Raw genomic sequence first — 25,301 nt, 5'->3', positions numbered from 1 at the left:
CTCCACATAATTTTCCTCCTCATACATGTCGACACACGCGTACCGACACACAGCACACACACCGGGAATGCTCTGATAGAGGACAGGACCCCACTTAGCCCTTTGGAGAGACAGAGGGAGAGTCTGCCAGCACACACCCAGCGCTATATATATATACAGGGATAACCTTATATAAGTGTTACTCCCTTATAGCTGCTGTTAATATATTTATTTGCTGCCAAACGTGCCCCCCCTTCTCTTTTTTACCCTGATTCTGAAGCAGGACTGCAGGGGAGAGTCAGGGAGCCGTCCTTCCAGCGGAGCTGTGAGGGAAAATGGCGCTTGTGTGCTGAGGAGATAGGCTCCGCCCCTTCACGACGTCCTTATCTCCCGCTTTTTTGTGTAAAATGGCAGGGGATTAAAATACATCCATATAGCCCAGGAGCTATATGTGATGTATTCTGTTTTGCCACCTAAGGTATTCTGTTATATTGCGTCTCAGGGCGCTCCCCCCCCAGCGCCCTGCACCCTCAGTGACCGGAGTGTGAAGTGTGCTGAGAGCAATGGCGCACAGCTGCGGTGCTGTGCGCTACCTTAGTCTGAAGACAGGATGTCTTCTGCCGCCGATTTCACCGGACCTCTTCGTCTCTTCTGGCTCTGTAAGGGGGACGGCGGCGCGGCTCCGGTGACCCATCCAGGCTGAACCTGTGATCGTCCCTCTGGAGCTAGTGTCCAGTAGCCTAAGAAACCCGATCCACTCTGCACTCAGGTGAGTCCGTTTCTTCTCCCCTTAGTCCCACGATGCAGTGAGCCTGTTGCCAGCAGGACTCACTGAAAATAAAAAAACCTAACTAAACTTTTATTCTAAGCAGCTCAGGAGAGCCACCTAGATTGCACCCTTCTCGGCCGGGCACAAAAATCTAACTGAGGCTTGGAGGAGGGTCATAGGGGGAGGAGCCAGTGCACACCACCTGATCCTTAAGCTTTTATTTTGTGCCCTGTCTCCTGCGGAGCCGCTATTCCCCATGGTCCTTACGGAGTCCCAGCATCCACTAGGACGTCAGAGAAATATATATATATATCTCTATATATACATATGTATATCTATATACATACTAGGGTCTCAATCTCTGCTGATAAGGTACCTGTCCACGCTGCCACAGCGCTATAAACCCATGCCGACACAATCGCCGGTCTGAGTAGTGTACCAGAATGTGCACGCGATCTGCAGGATCCCTGAGAATAGCTGTTACGTCAGGGCTACCTTTTGGGCAAACGTGACACCCTAGGGGAAGATTTCCATCATATCCTGGCCCTAGTGCGGAAAGGATATTGCCTGAGAATTCTTTGTGGGAAACTGCAGTCTCTTGTCTGGAGATTCCTGCTCTTTTTTTTTCCTCATGAGAGGAGGGAAATTTACATCAGCTTTCTTCCCCTTAAACATGTGTACCCTTGTGTCAGGGACAGATGAGTCATCAGTGATATGCAAATCATCTTTTATTACAATAATCATATATTGAATACTTTTCTGCCATTTTGGCTGTAACTTTGCATTATCGTAGTCGACACTGGAGTCAAACTCCGTGTCGACATCAGTGTCTATTATTTTGGATAGTGAGCATTGAGAGACTCTGAAGGTCTCTGCGACATAGGGACAGACATGGGTAGATTTCCCGTCTGTTCTCTAATCTTTTGTGCAATAAATTCACCTTAGCACTTAATTACACATATCCAAACAGGTGTCGGCGTTGTCAACGGAGACACCCTCTCACACACATATTTGCTCCATCTCCTCCTTAGGGGAGCCTTTTACCTCAGACATGTCGACACACACGTACCGACACACCACACACTCAGGGAATGCTCATCTGAAGACAATTCCCCCATAAGGCCCTTTGGAGAGACAGAGAGAGAGTATGCCAGCACACACCCCAGCGCTATTAACCCAGGAATAACACAGTAACTTAATGTTAACCCAGTAGCTGCTGTTTATATTGATTTTTGCGCCTAATTATGTGCCCCCCCTCTCTTTTTACCCTCTTCTACCGTGTAACTGCAGGGGAGAGACTGGGGAGCTTCCTCTCAGCGGTGCTGTGGAGAAAAAACATGGCGCTGGTGAGTGCTGGGGAAGAAGCCCCGCCCCCTCGACGGCGGGCTTCTGTCCCGCTTTCATGTACAATTTTGGCGGGGGCTCATACATATATACAGTGCCCAACTGTATATTATGCAAACTTTTGCCAAAGAGGTCTCTAATTGCTGCCCAGGGCGCCCCCCCCCCCCCCCTGCGCCCTGCACCCTACAGTGACCGGAGTATGTGGGTTTAGTGTGGGAGCAATGGCGCACAGCTGCAGTGCTGTGCGCTACCTCATATGAAGACTGGAGTCTTCTGCCGCCGATTTCGAAGTCTTCTTGCTTCTGTCACCGGCTTCTGTCTTCTGGCTCTGCGAGGGGGACGGCGGCGCGGCTCTGGGATCGGACGACCAAGGGTGCGATCCTGTGTATGATCCCTCTGGAGCTAATGGTGTCCAGTAGCCTAAGAAGCAGGACCTATCTTCAGTGAGTAGGGCTGCTTCTCTCCCCTCAGTCCCACGTAGCAGAGAGCCTGTTGCCAGCAGATCTCTCTGAAAATAAAAAACCTAACAAAATACTTTCTTTTTAGCAAGCTCAGGAGAGCTCACTAAGTAGCACCCAGCTCGCCCGGGCACAGATTCTAACTGAGGTCTGGAGGAGGGACATAGAGGGAGGAGCCAGAACACACCAGAATCCAAATTCTTTCTTAAAGTGCCCTGTCTCCTGCGGAGCCCGTCTATTCCCATGGTCCTTACGGAGTCCCCAGCATCCACTAGGACGTTAGAGAAATCTATTGATTACATAGCTATATATATAAGCTAGTCCAGTGCAGTATTATTGTTTGTAATAACCTCTGCATGGTATAACTGTGACTATATGTGTGTGCATCAGCTTGCTGTGTGACCTCCATTTCGTGTCTCTCACTCAGCTTGCCATCCCTATATTCTATAACCTGAGGGGGCTAGATGCGTCAGGTTTATAATACTGTAATATAGGATATTCACAAGATATACTGTAATTGTATTTCTCTAACGTCCTATTGGATGCTGGGGACTCCGTAAGGACCATGGGGAATAGACGGGCTCCGCAGGAGACAGGGCACTTTAAGAAAGAATTAGGATACTGGTGTGCACTGGCTCCTCCCTCTATGTCCCTCCTCCAGACCTCAGTTTGAATCTGTGCCCGGACGAGCTGGGTGCTACTTAGTGAGCTCTCCTGAGCTTGCTAAAAAGAAAGTATTTTGTTAGGTTTTTTCATTTTCAGAGAGATCTGCTGGCAACAGACTCTCTGCTACGTGGGACTGAGGGGAGAGAAGCAGCCCTACTCACTGAAGATAGGTCCTGCTTCTTAGGCTACTGGACACCATTAGCTCCAGAGGGATCGTACACAGGAACGCACCCTTGGTCGTCCGATCCCGGAGCCGCGCCGCCATCCCCCTCGCAGAGCCAGAAGACAGAAGCCGGCGTTAGAAGCAAGAAGACTTCAAAATCGGCGGCAGAAGACTCCAGTCTTCATATGAGGTAGCGCACAGCACTGCAGCTGTGCGCCATTGCTCCCACACTAAACCCACACACTCCGGTTACTGTAGGGTGCAGGGCGCAGGGGGGGGCGCCCTGGGCAGCAATTGGGAACCTCTTGGCAAAAAGCAGCATATATACAGTTGGGCACTGTATATATGCATGAGCCCCCGCCATTATTTTACACACAAAACGCGGGACAGAAGCCCGCCACTGAGGGGGCGGGGCTTCTTCCTCAGCACTCACCAGCGCCATTTTCTCTCCACAGCTCCGCTGAGAGGAAGCTCCCCAGGCTCTCCCCTGCAGAATCACGGTAGAAAGAGGGTAAAAAGAGAGGGGGGGGGCACATAAATTTGGCGCAAAAACAGTATATACAGCAGCTACTGGGTTAACACTAAGTTACTGTGTGATTCCTGGGTCATATAGCGCTGGGGTGTGTGCTGGCATACTCTCTCTCTCTGTCTCTCCAAAAGGCCTTGTGGGGGAACTGTCTTCAAATAGAGCATCCCCTGTGTGTGTGGTGTGTCGGTACGATTGTGTCATCATGTTTGACGAGGAAGGCTATGTGGAAACAGAGCGGGTACAAATGAATGTGGGGTCGCCGCCAACGGCGCTGACACCCGATTGGATGGATATGTGGAAGGTTTTAAATGATAATGTTAATTCCTTGCATAAAAGGTTGGATAAAGCTGAAGCCTTGGGACAGTCAGGGTCTCAACCCATGCCTGATCCTACATCGCAGAGGCCGTCAGGGTCTCAGAAGCGCCCACTATCCCAAATTGTTGACACATATATCGACGCGGATTCTGACTCCAGTGTTGATGGCGATGATGCAAAGTTGCAGCCTACAATGGCTAAAGCCATCCGTTACATGATTATAGCAATGAAAGATGTGTTGCACATCACAGAGGAAACCCCAGTCCCTGACAAGAGGGTTTATATGTATGGGGAGAAAAGGCAAGAGGTGACCATTCCCCCTTCACATGAGTTAAATGAGTTATGTGAAAAAGCTTGGGAATCTCCAGATAGAAAACTGCAGATTTCCAAACGGATGCTTATGGCGTATCCTTTCCTGCCAACGGACAGGTTGCGCTGGGAATCCTCCCCTAGGGTAGACAAAGCTTTAACACGCTTATCCAAGAGGGTAGCCCTGCCGTCACAGGATACGGCCACCCTTAAAGATGCTGCGGATAGAAAGCAGGAGGGTATCCTGAAGTCCATTTATTCACATTCAGGTACCTTACCACGGCCGGCGATTGCGTTGGCCTGGATGTGTAGTGCTGCAGCAGCATGGACAGATACCTTATCTGAGGAACTTGATACCTTGGACAAGGATACTATATTACTAACCCTGGGGCATATAAAAGACGCTGTCCTATATATGAGAGATGCTCAAAGAGACATTAGCCTACTGGGCTCTAGAATAAATGCAATGTCGATTTCTGCCAGAAGGGTCCTGTGGACTCGGCAATGGACAGGCGATGCCGACTCAAAAAGGCACATGGAGGTTTTCCCTTACAAGGGTGAGGAATTGTTTGGGGACGGTCTCTCGGACCTGGTCTCCACAGCTACGGCTGGAAAGTCAATTTTTTTGCCATATGTTCCGTCACAACCTAAGAAAGCACCGTGTTACCAAATGCAGTCCTTTCGATCACAAAAAGGCAAGAAAGTCTGAGGTGCGTCCTTTCTTGCCAGAGGCAGGGGTAGAGGAAAGAAGCTGCACAATACAGCTAGTTCCCAGGAACAGAAGTCCTCCCCGACTTCTACTAAATCCACAGCATGACGCTGGGGCACCACAGGCGGAGCCAGGCCCGGTGGGGGCGCATCTCCGAAATTTCAGCCACAAGTGGGTTCACTCACAGGTGGATCCCTGGGCTATAGAGATTGTGTCTCAGGGATACAAGCTGGAATTCGAAGAGATGCCCCCTCACCGTTACCTCAAATCGGCCCTGCCAGCTTCCCTCTTAGAGAGGGAAATAGTGTTAGCTGCAATTCACAAATTGTATCTCCAGCAGGTGGTGGTAAAGGTTCCCCTCCTTCAACAGGGAAGGGGTTACGATTCGACAATGTTTGTGGTACCGAAACCGGACGGTTCGGTCAGACCCATATTGAATTTAAATCCCTGAACATATACCTGAAAAGGTTCAAGTTCAAGATGGAATCGCTCAGGGCGGTCATCGCAAGCCTGGAGGAGGGGGATTTTATGGTGTCTCTGTACATAAAGGATGCTTACCTTCATGTCCCCATTTATACACCTCATCAGGAGTACCTCAGATTTGTGGTACAGGATTGTCATTACCAATTCCAGACGTTGCCGTTTGGTCTATCCACGGCACCGAGAATATTTACCAAGGTAATGGCGGAAATGATGGTGCTCCTGCGAAAGCAAGGAGTCACAATTATCCCATACTTGGACGATCTCCTCATAAAGGCGAGGTCCAGAGAGCAGTTGCTGATCAGCGTAGCACGCTCTCGGGAAGTGTTACAACAGCACGGCTGGATTCTGAATATTCCAAAGTCGCAGCTGATTCCTACGACACGTCTCCCCTTCCTGGGTATGATTCTGGACACAGACCAGAAGAAGGTTTTTCTCCCGACGGAGAAGGCTCAGGAACTCATGACACTGGTCAGAGACCTCCTAAAACCAAAAAAGGTGTCGGTGCATCACTGCACACGAGTCCTGGGAAAGATGGTGGCGTCATACGAGGCCATTCCCTTCGGCAGGTTCCATGCGAGGACCTTTCAATGGGATCTGTTGGACAAGTGGTCCGGATCGCATCTACAGATGCATCGGCTGATCACCCTATCCCCCAGGGCCAGGGTGTCTCTTCTGTGGTGGCTGCAGAGTGCTCACCTTCTCGAGGGCCGCAGATTCGGCATTCAGGACTTGGTCCTGGTGACCACGGATGCAAGCCTCCGAGGGTGGGGGGCAGTCACACAGGGAAGAAATTTCCAGGGTCTGTGCTCAAGTCAGGACACTAAGGGCCATATACAACGCCCTAAGTCAAGCGGAGACCCTGCTTCGCAACCAATCGGTGCTGATTCAATCAGACAACATCACCGCAGTGGCTCATGTAAACCGCCAAGGCGGCACAAGGAGCAGGGTGGCGATGGCGGAAGCCATCAGAGTTCTTCGATGGGCGGAGAATCACGTACGAGCACTGTCAGCAGTGTTCATTCCGGGAGTGGACAACTGGGGAGCAGACTTCCTCAGCAGGCACGACCTCCACCCGGGAGAGTGGGGACTTCATCAAGAAGTCTTCGCGCAGATTGCAGGTCGGTGGGAACTGCCACAGGTGGACATGATGGCATCCCGCCTCAACAAAAAGCTACAGAGGTATTGCGCCAGGTCAAGAGACCCTCAGGCGATAGCTGTAGACGCACTAGTGACACCGTGGGTGTTCCAGTCGGTTTATGTGTTTCCTCCTCTTCCTCTCATACCCAAGGTGCTGAGAATCATAAGAAAAAGAGGAGTGAGAACAATACTCATTGTTCCGGATTGGCCAAGAAGGACTTGGTATCCAGAGCTGCAAGAAATGCTCACAGAGGACCCATGGCCTCTGCCTCTAAGACAGGATCTGTCGCAACAGGGGCCTTGTCTGTTCCAAAATTACCGCGCTGCGTTTGACGGCATGGCGGTTGAACGCCGGATCCTAGCAGAAAAAGGCATTACGGATGAGGTTATTCCTACGCTGATAAAGGCTAGGAAGGACGTGACGGCTAAACATTATCACCGTATATGGCGAAAATATGTTGCTTGGTGTGAGGCCAGGAATGCCCCTACAGAGGAATTCCAGCTGGGCCGTTTCCTTCACTTCCTACAGTCGGGAGTGACTTTGGGCCTAAAATTGGGTTCCATTAAGATCCAGATTTCGGCCCTATCCATTTTCTTTCAAAAAGAACTGGCTTCTCTCCCTGAAGTTCAGACGTTTGTAAAGGGAGTGCTGCATATTCAGCCCCCGTTTGTGCCTCCAGTGGCACCTTGGGATCTTAACGTGGTGTTGAGTTTCCTGAAATCACACTGGTTTGAGCCACTTAAAACCGTGGAGTTAAAATTTCTCACGTGGAAGGTGGTCATGCTGTTAGCCTTGGCTTCAGCTAGGCGTGTGTCAGAATTAGCGGCTTTGTCACATAAAAGCCCCTATCTGGTTTTCCATGTGGACAGGGCAGAATTGCGGACCCGTCCACAATTTCTGCCAAAAGTGGTGTCATCTTTTCATATGAACCAACCTATTGTGGTGCCTGTGGCTACTCGTGACTTGGAGGATTCCGAGTTGCTAGATGTGGTCAGGGCTTTGAAGGTTTATGTGGCCAGAACGGCGAGAGTCAGGAAAACTGAGTCACTGTTTATCCTGTATGCACCCAACAAGCTGGGTGCTCCTGCTTCTAAGCAAACTATTGCTCGCTGGATCTGTAACACGATTCAGCAGGCTCATTCTGCGGCTGGATTGCCGCTACCAAAATCAGTAAAAGCCCATTCCTCAAGGAAGGTGGGCTCTTCTTGGGCGGCTGCCCGAGGGGTCTCGGCATTACAGCTTTGCCGAGCAGCAACTTGGTCGGGTTCAAACACTTTTGCAAAGTTCTACAAGTTTGATACCCTGGCTGAGGAGGACCTTGTGTTTGCTCATTCGGTGCTGCAGAGTCATCCGCACTCTCCCGCCCGTTTGGGAGCTTTGGTATAATCCCCATGGTCCGTACGGAGTCCCCAGCATCCACTAGGACGTTAAAGAAAAATAAGATTTTACTCACGGGTAAATCTATTTCTCGTAGTCCGTAGTGGATGCTGGGCGCCCATCCCAAGTGCGGACTTCTTCTGCAATACTTGTATATAGTTATTGCTTACATAAGGGTTATGTTATGGTTGCATCAGGGTTTATCTGATGCTCTGTTGTTGTTCATACTGTTAACTGGGTAAGTTTATCACGAGTTATACGGTGTGATTGGTGTGGCTGGTATGAGTCTTACCCTGGATTCCAAAATCCTTTCCTTGTACTGTCAGCTCTTCAGGGCACAGTTTCTTTAACTGAGGTCTGGAGGAGGGACATAGAGGGAGGAGCCAGTGCACACCAGTATCCTAATTCTTTCTTAAAGTGCCCTGTCTCCTGCGGAGCCCGTCTATTCCCCATGGTCCTTACGGAGTCCCCAGCATCCACTACGGACTACGAGAAATAGATTTACCGGTAAGTAAAATCTTATTTTTTCTCTGTGATTTTAGTCACCATATCTCTCCTGAATCCCTGTTTGTGCTGACAACACTGTGCAGGGGTTTGGGTCAGGTATTGTGCTGCTGACAAATTGTACTATGTTACCTTATACTGCAAGTTATAACATGTCTGCTTATGAGGGTAACGGTTCTGGGGCTGAACACACTGGTAGTGGTGCTGAGGCCACAGATACTTTTGAGGAAATTACAGCAGCTGAGGGCTGGCTCTAGGGGTTCTTTGTCCCCAAGTGGGACTATAGCAACGGGGGTCCAGAATGACCCGCCGTGGGCTACCGTCTCTACGCTACTGAATACGCTAGTTACTAAACTAACTCCCCCTATGGGACCTCCTATGCCGGTTCAACCGTATATGGTCCCCGCGGCAGATTGTTCGCTCAGTTATGAACCAGTCCATGACTACTAAAAAGTCTAACCCTCGCCCGCTTAAGACCAAGGAGTCCTCTAAGCGGGCCATTACTTCCTCACAATCCACTGCTGTCACTGACACCTCGTCTGATGAGGATGGCGTTTACACTGACCCCACAGATTCTGACACTGATAATACTGATGGGGATAGTAGTTCACAAGTGGATGTTCCTGATCTATTGGAGGCTATTACGGTTGATCCCAAGCCATCCGTTCCTCCTAAGAAACCAGATAGATTCAAGCGTCAGAAGGTGGTTAAACAAGTTTTACCTCACTCTGATCACCTGGTTGAAATAAGTCAGGAATCCTGGTAAAAATCCAGGTAAGAAGTTCGTGCCTCACAAGAAGCTGCTTGCTCGCTATCCCCTCGTGCCAGAGCTGTCTAAAAATTGGGAAACGCCTCCTCCAGTGGACTCGCATGTGGATAGGATGGTGGTTTCCTCAGCTCTACCTGTCACTACCGTCACGTCTCTGAAAGAGCCTACGGATAAACGTGTGGAGGGTTGTCTGAAAGCGATTTACACCCTCATGGGTGCTGCACAAAGGCCCACTATTGCTCCAACATGGGCTGCAGAGGCTATTGAAGCGTGGACCCTAGAGTTGGAAGCTGAAATCTCTTCTGACCATGCTAGATATTGTCACAGCTTCTCACTATATTAAAGAGGCGGCTTCTGATGCCGGTATTCTAGCAGCCAAGACCTGTACTACGTCAGTCCTGGCTCGCCGGATATGGTGGCTGAAATCCTGGTCCATGGATCTGGATTCTAGAAAAACCCTGGAGGTACTCCCTTTCAAGGGAGATATTCTGTTTTGGGAGGACTTAACTAAGATAGTGGCTGATTTGGCTACTGCCAAAACTGCCTGTCTGCCAAGTACCGCACCTTCTGTGTCGAAGGCTAAAGGTACTTCCTTTCGTCCCTTTCGTCCTTCAGGTAAAGCAAAAGGTCAGGCGTACCACAAGCAGGCCCACACTTCCAAACCTGGTAAGCCAAAGCCCAAAAGAGCCTGGGCTGCCCGTTAGCCAGCTTCCAAGACCGATAAGCCTGCCGCATGACGGGGCGGGCCTCCCCCTGGGGGAACCCAGGGTGGGGGGCCGGCTTGTAGGGTATACCCAGGAATGGTTGAAGACCACTTCAGATGCCTGGGTACGGGAAGTCGTCACTCGAGGTTACGTCATAGCCTTCAAAAACCGTCCCCCCGCATCGATTTTGCCTGACAGACGTCCCTTTGGACCAAACAAAGGCAAAAACTCTACATTCGGTGGTACAGACCCTCCTGGACACAGGAGTGGTAGTACAGGTGCCTCTTGCTCAGAGAGGCCGGGGATAATATTCTCCGATATTTCTAGTCCCGAAACCGAATGGGTCCTCCCGGCCCATTCTCAACCTCAAGGCATTGAACAAGTTTGTGAAAGACTCCAAGTTCCGTATGGAAACCCTTCGCTCTATAGTTCTGGCCTTGGAACCTGGGGATTATATGGTCTCCCTGGATATACAGGATGCTTACCTGCACATTCCTATAGCAGTGTTGCATCAGTAATACCTGAGGTTTGCGATTGGCAACCTCCATTACCAGTTTCGGGCGTTACCTTTTGGTTTAACTACGGCTCCGGGAGTCTTCACCAAAGTTATGGCGGTGATGACGGTGGTACTCCACCGTCAAGGGGTCAGGATCCTACCGTATCTGGACGACTTGATGATCCTGCCAAATTCCCCAGAACTTCTTCTACGTCATCTAGATCTGACTGTCCGGTTTCTGCAAGCCCACGGGTGGCTCATCAACTGGAAGAAATTCTCCCTGGTCCCTGCTCAGAGCATGGTGCACCTGGGAGCACTATTGGACACTCACAACCAGCGGTTGTTCTTGTCTCAGGAGAAGGTCCTGAAGCTTCAGGACAGGATTCATTGCTTCCTTTCTCGTCCGCAAGTGTCGATACATTCGGCGATGCAGGTGCTGGGCCTCATGGTGTCAGGATTCGACATGGTGGAGTATGCTCAATTCCATTCTCGCCCCCTCCAGAGGCTGATTCTGGCCAAGTGGGACGGCCTGCCTCACCGGATCAGGTCTCACATGATCTCATTGACTCCGGAGGTACGTCTGTCGCTGCTCTGGTGGCTCCAGGCCCAACGATTGTGCAGGGGCCATCCCTTCTGGATATCCGACTGGGTCCTGTCGACGACAGATGCCAGTCTAAGGGGTTGGGGTGCGGTGCTGGAGCAACACTCCCTTCAGGGTCGGTGGACCAAGGAGGAGTCTCCCCTCCCGATCGACATTCTGGAATTGCGGGCGGTCTTCAACTCGTTGAACCTGGCCCAGCATTTAATTCAGAACCATCCTGTTCAAGTACAGTCGGACAATGCCACCACAGTGGCTTACATAAATCATCAAGGCAGCACTCGAAGCCGTTTGGCAATGAAGGAAGTCTCACGGATTCTGCAATGGGCGGAACGCCATCTACCGGCCATATCGGCAATATTCATTCCGGGAGTCCTGAATTGGGAAGCGGACTTTCTCAGTCGTCAGGACGTACACGCCGGAGAGTGGGGCCTCCATCTAGAAGTGTTTCAACTCCTAGTGGAAAGGTGGGGCCTTCCAGACGTAGATCTGATGGCGTCTCGACACAATCACAAGGTTCCGGTCTTCGGAGCAAGGACAAGGGATCCTCAAGCAGCATTCGTGGATGCGCTGGCGGTGCCGTGGAGGTTTCGGCTGCCGTACGTGTTCCCTCCGGTGTCACTCCTGCCCAGGGTAATTCGGAAGTTCAAGCAAGAAAGAGGAATCCTGCTTCTCATAGCTCCAGCGTGGCCCAGACGGCACTGGTTCTCAGACCTGCAGGGCCTATCGTCAGAGCGTCCAATCCTACTTCCATAACGCCCAGACCTCCTCGTTCAGGGCCCCTGTGTCTACCAGGACCTAGCCCGGTTGTCTTTGACGGCGTGGCTCTTGAAGCTTCCGTCTTGAGGGCTAAAGGGTTTTCTGAGGTGGTCATTCAAACTATGTTGCGGGCCCGGAAACCGGCTTCTGCTCGGATTTACCATAGGGTCTGGCATTCTTATTTTGTTTGGTGCGCATCTAACAATTATGACGTTTCCAAGTTTAGTACAGCCAAGTTGTTGGCTTTTCGTCAGCAGGGCCTGGACTTAGGCCTGCGTCTGGCCTCCCTCAAGGTTCAAATATCTGCCTTGTCAGTGTGGTTTCAGAGAAAGATTGCAACCTTACCTGATGTGCATACCTTTACTCAGGGTGTGTTGCGTATCCAACCTCCCTATGTCCCGCCTGTGGCTCCTTGGGACTTGTCGGTGGTTTTAGAGACGTTACAAGAGTCTCCGTTTGAACCTCTTGGTTCAGCTGATCTTAAGTGGCTTTCCCTTAAGGTGGTGTTTCTGCTGCCTATTGCCTCAGCTAGCAGGGTGTCGGATTTGGGTGCCTTGTCTTGTAGTTCCCCATATCTGATATTTCACCGCGACCGGGCGGTTATTAGGACTCGTCCCGGTTATTTGCCTAAGGTGTTTTTTTCATTCCACCTTAATCAGGAGATTGTGGTCCCGGCCCTTGTCTCTCCTGATCTGTCTCCCAAAGAGCGGCCTTTGGATGTGGTACAGGCTCTCCGTATCTATGTGAAGAGAACTGCTTCTATTAGGAAACTGATTCTCTCTTTATTCTGTTTGAGTTTCACAAACGGGGCTGGCCTGCTCACAAGCAGATTTTGGCCAGATGGATTAGAATGGTGATTGCACATGCTTATGTGAGGGCTGGTCTGTCGGCTCCTGCTCACATTACGGCCCATTCTACTCGGTCAGTTGGACCTTCCTGGGTGGCCCGCCGTGGTGCGACCTTTGAACAATTGTGCAAGGCGGCTACGTGGTCCTCAGTGAACACGTTCATAAGGTTCTATGCCTTCGATACTGCCGCTTCCCAGGGTGCTTCCTTTGGACGCCGGGCTCATATGCCCACTACAGTGCGTCCCCTCCCATGAGGAACTGCTTTAGGACATCCCCGATGTTATTCCTGTGGAACCCAGTGCACCCCGCTGCAGAAAAGGAGATGTATGTTAAGAACTTACCGTTGTTAAATCTCTTTCTACGAGGTACACTGGGTTCCAAACCAACAAGGCAGAAACATGAACCTTGAAGGAGGCCAGACGAAGACCCAAGTCCAGGCCCTGTTGCAGGAAGGCCAAAAGTTTGGCCGTACTAAACTTGTAAGCGTCATGATTGTTATCTGCGCACTAAGCAAAGTAAGAATTCCAGACCCTATGATAAATCTGAGTAGAAGCCGGTTTCCGGGCCTTCAACATGGTTTGAATGACCGACTCAGAAAATCCTTTGGCCCTCAGAACTGAAGCTTCAAGAGCCACGCCATCAAAGCCAGCTGGGCCAAATCCTGGTATACACAAGGGCCCTGAACGAGGAGGTCTGGGCGTTGCGGAAGTAGAAGGGGACGCTCTATCGAGAGACCCTGCAGGTCTGAGAACCAATGCCGTCTGGGCCATGCTGGAGCGATGAGAAGTAGTATTCCTCCTTCTTGCTTGAACTTCCTTATCACCCTGGGCAGAAGTGACACTGGAGGGAACACGTATGGCAGCCGAAAGTTCCATGGAATTGCCAGTGCGTCCACGAACGCTGCTTGAGGATCCCTTGTCCTTGCTCCGAAGACTGGAACCTTGTGATTGTGTTGAGACGCCATCAGGTCTACATCTGGTAGGCCCCACTTGTCCACTAGGAGTTGAGATACTTGTGGATGGAGGCTCCACTCTACGGTGTGTACGTCCTGTCGACTGAGGAAGTCCGCTTCCCAGTTTAGGTCCCCCCAGAATGAACACTGCCGATATGGCTGGCAGATGGCGTTCCGCCCACTGAAGAATCTTTGACACTTCCCTGCCTTGATGATTTATGTACGCCACTGTGGTGGCGTTGTCCGACTGTACCTGAAAAGGCCTGTTCTGTATCAGATGCTGGGCCAGGTTCAGAGCATTGAACACCGCCCGCAATTCCAGAATGTTTATTGGGAGGAGAGACTCCTCCCTGGTTCACCGACCCTGAAGGGAGTGTTGCTCCAACACCGTGCCCCAACCCCTCAGACTGACATCCGTCATCAGAAGGACCCAGTTGGAGATCCAGAAGGGACGACCCTGGCTCAATCATTGGTCCAGGAGCCACCAGCTCAGTGACCGATGAACCTCCGGAGACGAGATCATGCGAGACCTGATCCGGTGAGGCAGGCCATCCCACTTGGCAAGAAACAATCTCTGCAGAAGGCGGGAATGAAATTGAGCGTACTCCACCATGTCGAAAGCCGACACCATGAGGCCTAGTACTTGCAGTTCTGAGTGAATCGATACTCATGGGCGAGAGGGGAAGCATCGAATTCTGTCCTGAAGGTTCAGGAACTTCTCCTGAGACATGAACAACCGCTGGTTGCGAGTGTCCAACAACGCCCCCAGGTGCACCATGCTCTGAGCGGGGACCAGGGAAGATTTCTTCCAGTTGATTAGCCACCCGTGGGCTTGAAGAAACTGGACCGTCAGATGACGAAGGAGAATTTCTTGAATTCGCCAGGATTAGCAGGTCGTCCAGACACGGTAGGATCCTGACACCCTGACGGCGGAGTAAAGCCATCATTACTGCCATGATCTTCATGAAGATTTGCGGAGCCGTGGTCAAACCAAAAGATAAAGCCCAAAATTGATAATGGAGGTTGCCAATAGCAAACCTCAGGTACTGCTGATGCGACATGGCAATCGGAATATGGAGGTAAGCATCCTGTATGTCCACGGAGACCATATTTTCCCTGGGCTCCAAAGCCAGAACAATAGAGCGAAGAGTTTCCATACGAAACTTGGAGACTGTCACAAATTTGTTCAAGGACTTGAGGTTGAGAATGGGCTGGGAGGAAGAATTCGGTTTCGGGACTAGGAACAGCGGTGAATAGTACCCCTTGCCTCTCTGAGCCAAAGGCACCTGTACTACCACTCCTGTGTCCAGGAGGGATTGTACCACCAAATGAAGAGTTTTTGCCTTCACCTGATCCGAAGGGATGTCCGTCAGGCAAAATCGATGAGGGGGACGATTCTTGAGGGATATGTTGTATCAGCGAGTGATGACTTCCCATACCCAGGCGTCGGAAGTGGTCTGCAACCATTCCTGGGTAAACCTTAGAAGTCAGCCTCCCACCCTGGGATCCCACAAGGGAAGGCCCGTCCCGTCATGCAGTAGGCTTGTCTGATTTAGAAGCAGGCTGACGGGCAGGCCAGGCACGTTTAGGTTTGGGCTTAGTGGTTTTGGAAGTGCGAACCTGTTTCGGGTACGCCTGACCCTTTGCTTTACCTGGAGGACGAAAGGAAGTACTCTTAACCTTCGGGACCGAAGGAGCAGTACTAGGAAGACACGCCATCTTAGCAGAAGCTAAGTCAGCCATAATCTTGTTGAGATCCTCACCAAAAAGAATGTCTCCCTTAAAAGGGAGCACTTCCAGGGTTTTCTTAGAGTCCAGATCCACAGACAAGGACCAGAGACTCCGACGATCCAAAATGGACGTAGTAGAAGCCTTGATCGCCAGAATACCGGCATCAGAAGCGGCCTCCTTAATGCAATGAGATGCTATGACAATATACGAGAGACATTGTCTAGCATTATCAGAAAAATTGGACTGCAGCTCTGCCTCCACCTCCTCAATGGCTTCTGCAGCCCAAGTAGCTGCAATAGTGGGTCGATGCACAGCTCCTGCGAGGGTGTAAATAGCTTTTAAGCAACCCTCCGCACGCTTATCCGTCGGTTCTTTCAGAGAGGTGGCGGTAGTTACAGGCAGAGCAGAGGACACCACCAGCCGCGCCACTTGGGAAACTCCACCGCCGGTGGATTCGCAATTCTTACTTAGCTCTGCAGCGAGGGGATAGCGAGCCAGCATCTTCTTGTAAGGTGTGAATTTCTTTCCTGGATTTTCCCAGGATTCCTGATGTATGTCAAGTAAATGGTAAGAATGAGGAAAACTTGTTTAATAACCTTCTGACGTTTAAATCTATCTGGTTTCTTAGAGGTAGCAACAGGTTCTGGATCATCATCAATTTGAAAGATCAGCCTGATAGCCTCCAATAGGTCAGGAACATCCAGCTGTTTGAGGGGTCAGTATATACGCCATCTTCATCAGACGAAGTGTCTGGAATATGGGTGGATTGTGAGGAAGTAACGGCCTACGTAGAGGTTTCTGTTTGTTCAATGAGTGATTCAATTGCTGTAACTGAGTGGACAGAAGATCTGCCCATGGTGGATTAACCGCAGGGACAATATGTAACTGTATCGGCACGTGAGGTCCCATAGGGGGCGTAAGTCTAGTTACCAGCGTAGTTAGTAGAGTAGAAAAAGTAGCCCAAGGTTGGTTATTATGGACCCCCGCTGCTACGGCCCCACTGGGGGTAGTGAACCCCCAGAACCTGAACCCTCTGCTGCTGTTTTCCTTTAATGTGTATGCAGCGTCACCACCACGCATTGTGGGATCAGCAGTACTACCGTCGCCCCTTGAAGCTGACATATCTGAAAGCGTGAATACGGGCAACACAGTACAATATCAGCAGTATAGTACCTTACCAAGAACAGTGTGAAATCACAAACAGAGGATTCAAGAGGCATACAGTGACTGAAAAATCACAGAGAAAAATACACACGTAGTATATCCTGTGAAGCACCTATATCAAATAATAACCCTGACGCACTTAGCCGCTCTCAGGGTACAGAAAATAGGGATAGCAATCTGAGTGATATACACGGATTAGAAATCATGCAGCAGCTGTATATGCACACACACACAGTCACATGTACAATGCAGAAATTAAGCAATAAAACTGCACTGGACGAGCAATACTAAGTAATACTCAGGGGCGTAGGGAGGGCGGTTCCAGTGGAGCTCGAGCTCCAGGCGCCCAAGACAGTACTGGGCGCCACAGCTTGACTCTCCCTCCCCTCTGCTCCCAGCCGGTCCGTGACTTGCTTGTGACGTCACACGCACGGACGGGCGGAGATGCAGCCAGCAGCAGTGGGGAAGCAGGAGCGGACAGGTGAGTATTTATTTATTTATTTTCTTTTGTGTTTGCGGTGCTACCAGGGGGCACAGCTACAGGGGCATAATTACTCTGGGCAAATCTACAGGGGGCACAACTACTGGGGGCAAATCTACAGGGGGCACTACTTGGGGCAAACCTACAGGGGGCACAACTACGCCGGGCACATCTACTGGGGGCAAATCTACAGGGGGCACAACTACTGGGGCCAAATTACTCTGGGCACAGCTACAGGAGGCACACCTACTGGGGGCACAGCTACAGGGGGCACATCGACTGGGGGCAAATCTACAGGGGGCACAACTACTGGGGGCAAATCTGCAGGGGGCACAGCTACAGGGGGCATAACTGTGGCCACTCCCCTTTCCTATGAAGCCACACTCCTATTTTTTGCTGCGCGCCTTTGGCGCGCACTATGTTTGACCTCTGGGTGGGGGGCAGGGCTGGCGCCAAAGGAAACTTTCACCCTGGATGCCACAGGGTCTAGAATCGGCCCTGGTGGCCACGCCCCCAATTCAGTACAGGGAAGGGGGCACCGAAATATACCTTGCTCCAGGCAACATGACACCTTGCTACACCTCTAGTAATACTAAGTAAAGCTATACATATAAATATATCAATGCACAGTTAAGACTGGATGTATTTCACAGGGTACTTGTACTACATAGCCCTGAATCAATGCATCTTTTCTTAACTAACACTGTCAAAAGACATGTGGAATACTCAAGTACCCTGTAAAATGCACAGCGCTGATATGCAGGCGGCTTTACAGAGGAGGCTTTGCCCAAACAGTCTCAGGATCAGCTCAGCATGTGAAGATGGTGCCGAAACGCTGTCAGGGAGTAAGGGAGAGAGATGCAGCTCCAGGGCGGGAACATTTACTCTAAATGGCGCCCTGGGGTTGGGGGAGGGGCTACAGGTCAGAGCCTTATGCCGTGCTGGACTTCACCACCGGGTATTGTGGGCCATATACAAACGGTTTTTAGTAAAACTGACCTGTGCATTTGCCCTGGTGGTCTAGTGGGGTCCCTGTACTGCCACAGCGTCCACGCCAGAGTGCGCGGGCCACCTCCCACGCCGGAACGCGATTTCTACCTGGTCCCGCCTGGGGGACCCTCTTACCTCCTCCTGACGTGCGGCCACGCGATCCCAGAGAGCTGCAGTGGTGTGTGTGTGTGCCTGACTGAAGAAAACCTTGAGCCTCCGTTGTAAGTACCCGGCAACCAGGGCGCGGGAGTATACAGCGTCGCTGGGGGAGGTGATGGAGCTGCAGCAGGATATCTAACACTAACAGTGTCTCTGCTACAGCCCCTGAAGTCTTCAAAATTCACTTAAAAAAGCTCTTCTGTGGGCTGCTGCCCGTTGTCTGCCTGCACTGCAGGCACCAACTACAAAACTGAGCTCCTGTGCACGGAGGCGGTGTTATAGAGGAGGCGTCGCTATGCATTCTGGGAACAGTCAAAGCTTTTAGCCTGTTGGTGCCTCGGATCTAGATCCTACTCTACACCCCGATGTTATTCCCTGTGGAACCCCAGTGTACCCCGCAGCAGAAAGAGTTTACAATGCTAAGTCTACCATAACTCTCCTTATCCTCTTCCGGCTGGAGACTGTTTGAAAAGGGAGGTTGCTCCCAAGGTAGATACTTATGGCATTCGGTTGGTGCGTAAATCACATTAATGATGTTGAAGGCAGAGTTAAATGATGTAATGGATAGAAACATAGTGGTTTTCTAAAAACAGTTTTTTCCTTATCAGGAGCAGTTGTTAGGTTGGCAATGGCTTCAGCCTGGATGGTGAAAGCAGTGGCGGCCTGGGCTGATGCATTGGAAGACGACCTTTCATTGGTGTCTAGAGAACAAAAGTACCGTATTGCACATATTAAACAAGCAGCTGTCTTTATGGAAGAAGCAGCCTTGGATATGGGTATAGTCAGTAGCGGATCTTGCCACGGGCAAGCAGGACTTTTGCCCGGGGCGCCGCCTTCCGGAGGGCACCGGCGCCATCCGGAGGGCGCCGCACCATGGCAAGATCCTCTACTGCTGTGCCCTCCGCTGCCCGCTGTGTCCCCCTGTGAAGGGAACTAGACGCTACGTGTCTAGTTTCCCTTCGTGGAGAGGACCTTTGCTGTGCGGTGCGCGATGACGTCATCGCGCACCGCACAGCAAAGGTCCTCTCCATGAAGGGAACTAGACGCGACGCGTCTAGTTTCCCTTCGTGGAGAGGACCTTTGCTGTGCGGTGCGCGATGACGTCATCGCGCACCTCTCAGCATTTCAGCGGCGCTACTACTGTACAGGGGGCGTAACTGACCACGCCCCCTTTATGAAGCCACACCCCTATGTCCTGCCCGGGGTGCAAAAAGGGCTCGAACCGGCCCTGGGTATAGTAGCTTCTCGGGCATCAGCATCAGCAATAACAACATTCAGAGCTGTCTGGCTACGTACATGGAAGGCTGACTCAGTCTTTGCTTTTTGCTGGAGATATTCTTTTTGGTAAAGAGTTAAACAATATGCTGGAGTCAGAAGCAGACTCTAAAGGGCCCTACACATTGAGCGATCCGCCACCAAGCAGCCCGGAGGCGGATACGGCCGACGGGCGACCCGCGGCGGGGGAGCAGTGATGGGAGGAGTGAAGTTTCTTCACTCCTCCCGTCACCATAGAAGTGCAGGCACATATGGACAAGATCGTCCATATTGCCCTGCATGCACAGGCGACGGGGCACCAGCGATGAACGAGCGCGGGGCCTCGCATCATTCATCGTTGGTGCCTCCACACTCAAAGATAGGAACGGTATCTTGTTCATTAATGAACGAGATAGTTCATATCTTTGAGTACTATCGCCCAGTGTGTAGGGCCTATTAGAAAGTGAAGTTTCCTTCTACTTACAAGTCAAAACCTACGGCAAACAGTCCCATTCAGATAAGTCTGGAAAGACTAAAAAGCATTGGGCTACCAGAAAGCCTGCTTTCAAACCAGAAGATAAGTCATCAGCATGATGGCACGGGCCTCCACCTGGGGGACCCCAGGGTGGGAGGCTGACTTCTTCTATTTGCACAGACCTGGTAGGAGTCCACCACAGATGCCTGGGTGCAAGAAGCAGTATCTCACGGTTATGCGTTTGTCTTCAAGAACCCCTTCCGCAAAGATTTTTTTGTACCAGCCCGTCTTCTATGAAAACGAAGGCCTTACAGGAGGCAGTTCAGAAGTTGCTACAATCAGGGGTGATAGTACCTGTCCCTCTTGCTCAGCAGGGACAAGGGTGGTCATTCCGAGTTGTTCACTCGCAAGCTGCTTTTAGCAGCTTTGCATACGCTAAGCCGCCGCCTACTGGGAGTGAATCTTAGCATAGTAGATTTGCGAACGAAAGATTAGCAGATTTGCGAATAGACAGTTCTTAGCAGTTTCTGAGTAGCTCGAGACTTACTCTGCCACTGCGATCAGTTCAGTCAGTTTCGTTCCTGGTTTGACGTCACAAACACACCCAGCGTTCGCCCAGACACTCCCCCGTTTCTCCAGCCACTCCCGCGTTTTTCCCAGAAACGGCAGCGTTTTTTCAAACACTCCCATAAAACGGCCAGTTTCCGCCCAGAAACACCCACTTCCTGTCAATCACACTACGATCACCAGAACGAAGAAAAAACCTCGTAATGCTGTGAGTAAAATACCAAACTTAATAGCAAATTTACTTGGCGCAGTCGCACTGCGGACATTGCGCATGCGCACTAGCGACTAATCGCTCCGTTGCGAAAAAAAAATAACGAGCGATCAACTCGGAATGACCACCAAGGTTTCTATTCCACCCTGTTTCTAGTACAGCAACCGAATGGGTCATACCGGAACATTCTCAATCTCAAAACTCTGAACAAATACATTTGGGTGCCTCGCTTTCATATGGAGGAGACTTTACATTCCATTATCTTGGCAATGGGGCCGGGGGGGTTTATGGTATCCCTAGAGATCCAGGATGCTTACCTGCATGTACCTATAACACTGTCCCATCAGTGCTATCTCAGGTTTGCTATCCTCCGGCAACATTTTCAGTTTCAGGCCCTACCATTTGGATTGGCTACAGCTCCATGAGTGTTCAACAAAATTATGGTGGTGATGGTAGCTTATCTCCGTCATCAGGGGATAAGAATTTTCCCATACCTAGATGACCTGTTAATCCTGGCTCATTCCCAGGAAACTATCGAGAGCCATCTGCAATTGACAATAGCCTGTTTACAAAGCCACGGCTGACTCATAAATTGGGCAAAGTCATCCCTGGTTCCGTCACAACGAATGACGCACCTGGGGGCTGTATTGGATTCCAGGCTCCAGAGAGTTTTTCTACCTCTGAACAAAAAATACACAATACAGAAAAGGATTCAGGAGTACTACACAGTCAAAGAGTATCCATTCATGCAGCAATGCGAGTGATGGGCTCTATGGTGTCAACGTTCCACATGGTGGAATATGCTCAATTCCACTCGAGGCCCCTTTAACGTCTGATTCTTTCCAGATGGAGCGGTCTACATCAGATGGAAAAAAAGAAAGAAAAAGACTATTGTCCTTCCTCTGAAGTACGGAGGTTGTTAGCCTGGTGTCTACAGACATCCCATCTGGACAAAAGTCGACCCTTTTGGATCTCAGAGTGGGATATTCTGACAACGGACGCCAGTCTTCAGGGCTGGGAAGCAGTGTCAGAAAAAAAAGTTGCATACAGGGGCAGTGGACCAAGGAAGTAAGTTGCCTGCCAATAAACATATTGGAACTTCGGGCCATATATATGGCACTCACTCAAAGGACATTGCTCAAGGAAAACCGGTGCAGATTCGCTCGGACAATGCAACGGAGTAGCGTACCTCAATTATCAGGGAGGAACTCGTAGCCAAAAGGCAATGGAGGTGGTAAGCCGCACGTTAAGGTGGGCAAAACTTCATCATCCGGCCTTGTCCACAGTGTTCGTTCTGGGAGTCCTCAGTCGACATGCCTTTAATGCAAATGAATTGGCTTTACACCCGGAGGTTTTCCAGATTCTGGTAAACAAGTGGGGGCTGCTGGAGATAGACTTCATGGCTTCTTGTCAGAACAACAAAGTTCCCACATACGGGTCAAGGACAAAGGATCCCAAAGCGACCTTCATCTAGCCTATGTGTTTACACCGATCGCCCTGTTGCCCAAGGTTATGCGAAAAGTAAAACAGGGAAAGGGCGCCGTGATACTAATAGCTCTGGCTTGGCCCGGCAGACACTGGTACACAGAACTGCAGAGGCTGTCGGCGTATACTCTGTTTCTACTCCCTCAACATCCTGATCTACTGTCTCAGGGTCCTTGTTATTACAAGCACCTTGATCGGCTCTCCTTGATGGCATGGCTCTTGAGACTTCCATCCTGAAAGCAAAAGAATTTTCACAACAGGTAATTCAAACTATGTTTAGAGCAAGGAGACCATCCTCAGCTTGCATTTATTACTGAAAATGGCATGCTTATATTCAATGGTGCAGTACCAGGAAATTTGACCCTAGGTCTTTCAGAGTTTCCAGAGTCCTAGCATTCCTTCAGGCAGGAATGGATAAAGGTGTACGGGTGGCTTCCTTGAGAGTTCAGTTGTCAGCATTGACTGTACGGTTTCAAAATAAAATTGCTAACCTACAGGATGTTCGCACTTTTTCCAAGGAATGCTTTACATCCAACCTCCTTTTGTTCCTCCTACAGCTCCTTGGGATCTAAATTTAGTCCTAAAGGTGCTTCAAGTTGCACTATTTGAACCACTGAGTCAAGTGGGATCTTAAATGGTTGACAGCTAAGGTTCTTTTTCTACTGGCTATTGCTTCAGCTAGAAGAGTCTTAGATTTAGGGGCGTTATTATGTCGCCCTCCTTTTCTGATTTTTCATCCAGATAGAGCAGTTCTGAGAACCAAATCTGGATATCTTCCTAAAGTGGTCTCCAAGTTCCACCTTAGCAAATAAATTGTAGTTCCGGCTTTCCAAGGGCTGAACCTTCCTGTGGGAGATGCATCACTGGACATAGTCTGTGCTTTAAAGATCTACGTAGATCGTACCAGTGCCATCAGAAAGACAGATACTCTCTTCATTCTCTACGGATTTCACAAGAGAGGACGGCCTGCTGACAAGCAGACACTGGCGAGGTGGCTTCGGATGACTATTTCAGTGGCATATTCTCAAGCTGATCTCCCTATTCCGGCTAATGTCTCTGCTCATTCTCCTCGTAAGGTAGGTCCTTCGTGGGCAGCACAACGTGGTGCCTCAGCTGAACAGATACGTAAGGCAGCCACATGGTCTTCCATTAACACATTCATTAGACATTATGCCTTTGATACCTTTGCCTCTCAGGACACTGCATTCGGGCCAAGGATTCTCTTGTCCAATCAGGAGTGTCCCCTCCACTAATATTGCTTTGGGACATCCCAATGTTATCCTGTGGATAAACTGTGGACCCTGCAAGAGAAATATGTAGCAATGGTAGACTTACCGTTGATAACGCTATTTCTCCCAAGTCTACAGTATCCACAGGGATCCCACCCTGACGCACCTGATTTGAGGATCCTTATACTTACTAACCTCTTCCTCTTGTACAGAAGTGTGTGTATGTTCTTATTGCCTGATTAGGGCTCTCTATGATGCTTCTGCCTTAACCTTTTGGAAAATAACTGAATTACCTGAGCCAGGAGGCGGGGATATAGGAGACTGGCCTGCTGCATTCTGGGAGGCCGAAAACTTTTGATCGATTGGTGTCATTCCAGTGACGCTACCTCATATCCCAATGTTATCCTGTGGATACTGTGGACTTCAGAGAAAATAGGAGTTTGGTACCTACCGGTAAATCCTTTTCTCGTAGTCCGTAGAGGATGCTGGGGTCCACATTAGTATCATGGGGTATAGACGGGTCCACCAGGAGCCATTGGCACTTTTTAAGAGTTTTAGAGTGTGGGCTGGCTCCTCCCTCTATGCCCCTCCTACCAGACTCAGTCTAGAAACTGTGCCCGAGGAGACAACATACTTTGAGAGAAGGATTATACACAGATAGTTGTGAGATTCATACCAGCTCACACATACTAGGCACGTCAAGCCAACTAACTTGAACTACTCAGCAACAGCTGTAACATTACTTACCAAGTAACAATGCAGTACTCAACTAAAATGAAGTTGTACTGAACCAAACAACATTTGCAGGAAAACGAAGCGCTGGGTGGGCGCCCAGCATCCTCTACGGACTACGAGAAAATGATTTACCGGTAGGTACGATAATCCTATTTTCTCTTAAGTCCTAGAGGATGGGGATGTACCAAAGCTCCCAGAACGGGAGGGAGAGTGCTGAGGCTCCTGCAGAACTGATTGACTGAACTTCAGATCATCAGAGGCCAAAGTATCAAACTTGTAAAACTTTGCAAACGTGTTCGACCCAGACCAAGTTGCAGCTCGACAAAGTTGCACTGCCGAGACACCCCGGGCAGCCGCCCAGGAAGACCCCACCGTACGAGTCGAGTGGGCCTGAACCGATTTTGGACACCGCAGTCCTGCCATAGAATAAGCGTGCTGGATAGTGAACCTGATCCAGCGAGAGATCGTCTGCTTTGAAGCAGAACACCCAATTTTCTTGGGATCATACAGGACAAACAGAAAGTCCGACTTTCTGTGACGAGAAGTTCTCTTCACATATATCTTCAGAGCCCTTACGACATCCAAAGACTTTGATGTAATTGAGGAGTCAGTAGCCACTGGCACCACAATAGGTTGGTTGATATGAAATGCCGACACAACCTTTGGAAGAAACTGCTGATGTGTCCAGAGCACTATCTTCATGGAAGATCAAGGGCTTTTACAGGATAAAGCCACTAGCTCGGACACACATCTAGCAGAAGCTAAGGACAACAACGTGACCGCAGAACTCCCCTCAAAAAGGTCTGAACCTCAGGGAGGGCAGCCAATTGTTTCTGAAATCTGGACCTTCACAGATCCCAATCTCAGGCCCATATCCACTCCTGCTTGCAGGAAGAGAAGTAAACGTCCCAGTTGAGACTCCACCGTAGGAAACTTCTTGGATTCACACCA

This window comes from Pseudophryne corroboree, chromosome 2 (genome assembly GCF_028390025.1).
Source record: "Pseudophryne corroboree isolate aPseCor3 chromosome 2, aPseCor3.hap2, whole genome shotgun sequence".
NCBI classification, from domain to species: domain Eukaryota; kingdom Metazoa; phylum Chordata; class Amphibia; order Anura; family Myobatrachidae; genus Pseudophryne; species Pseudophryne corroboree.
The sequence above is the reverse complement of the archived record's forward strand: the minus strand, read 5'-3'. Positions refer to the sequence as shown.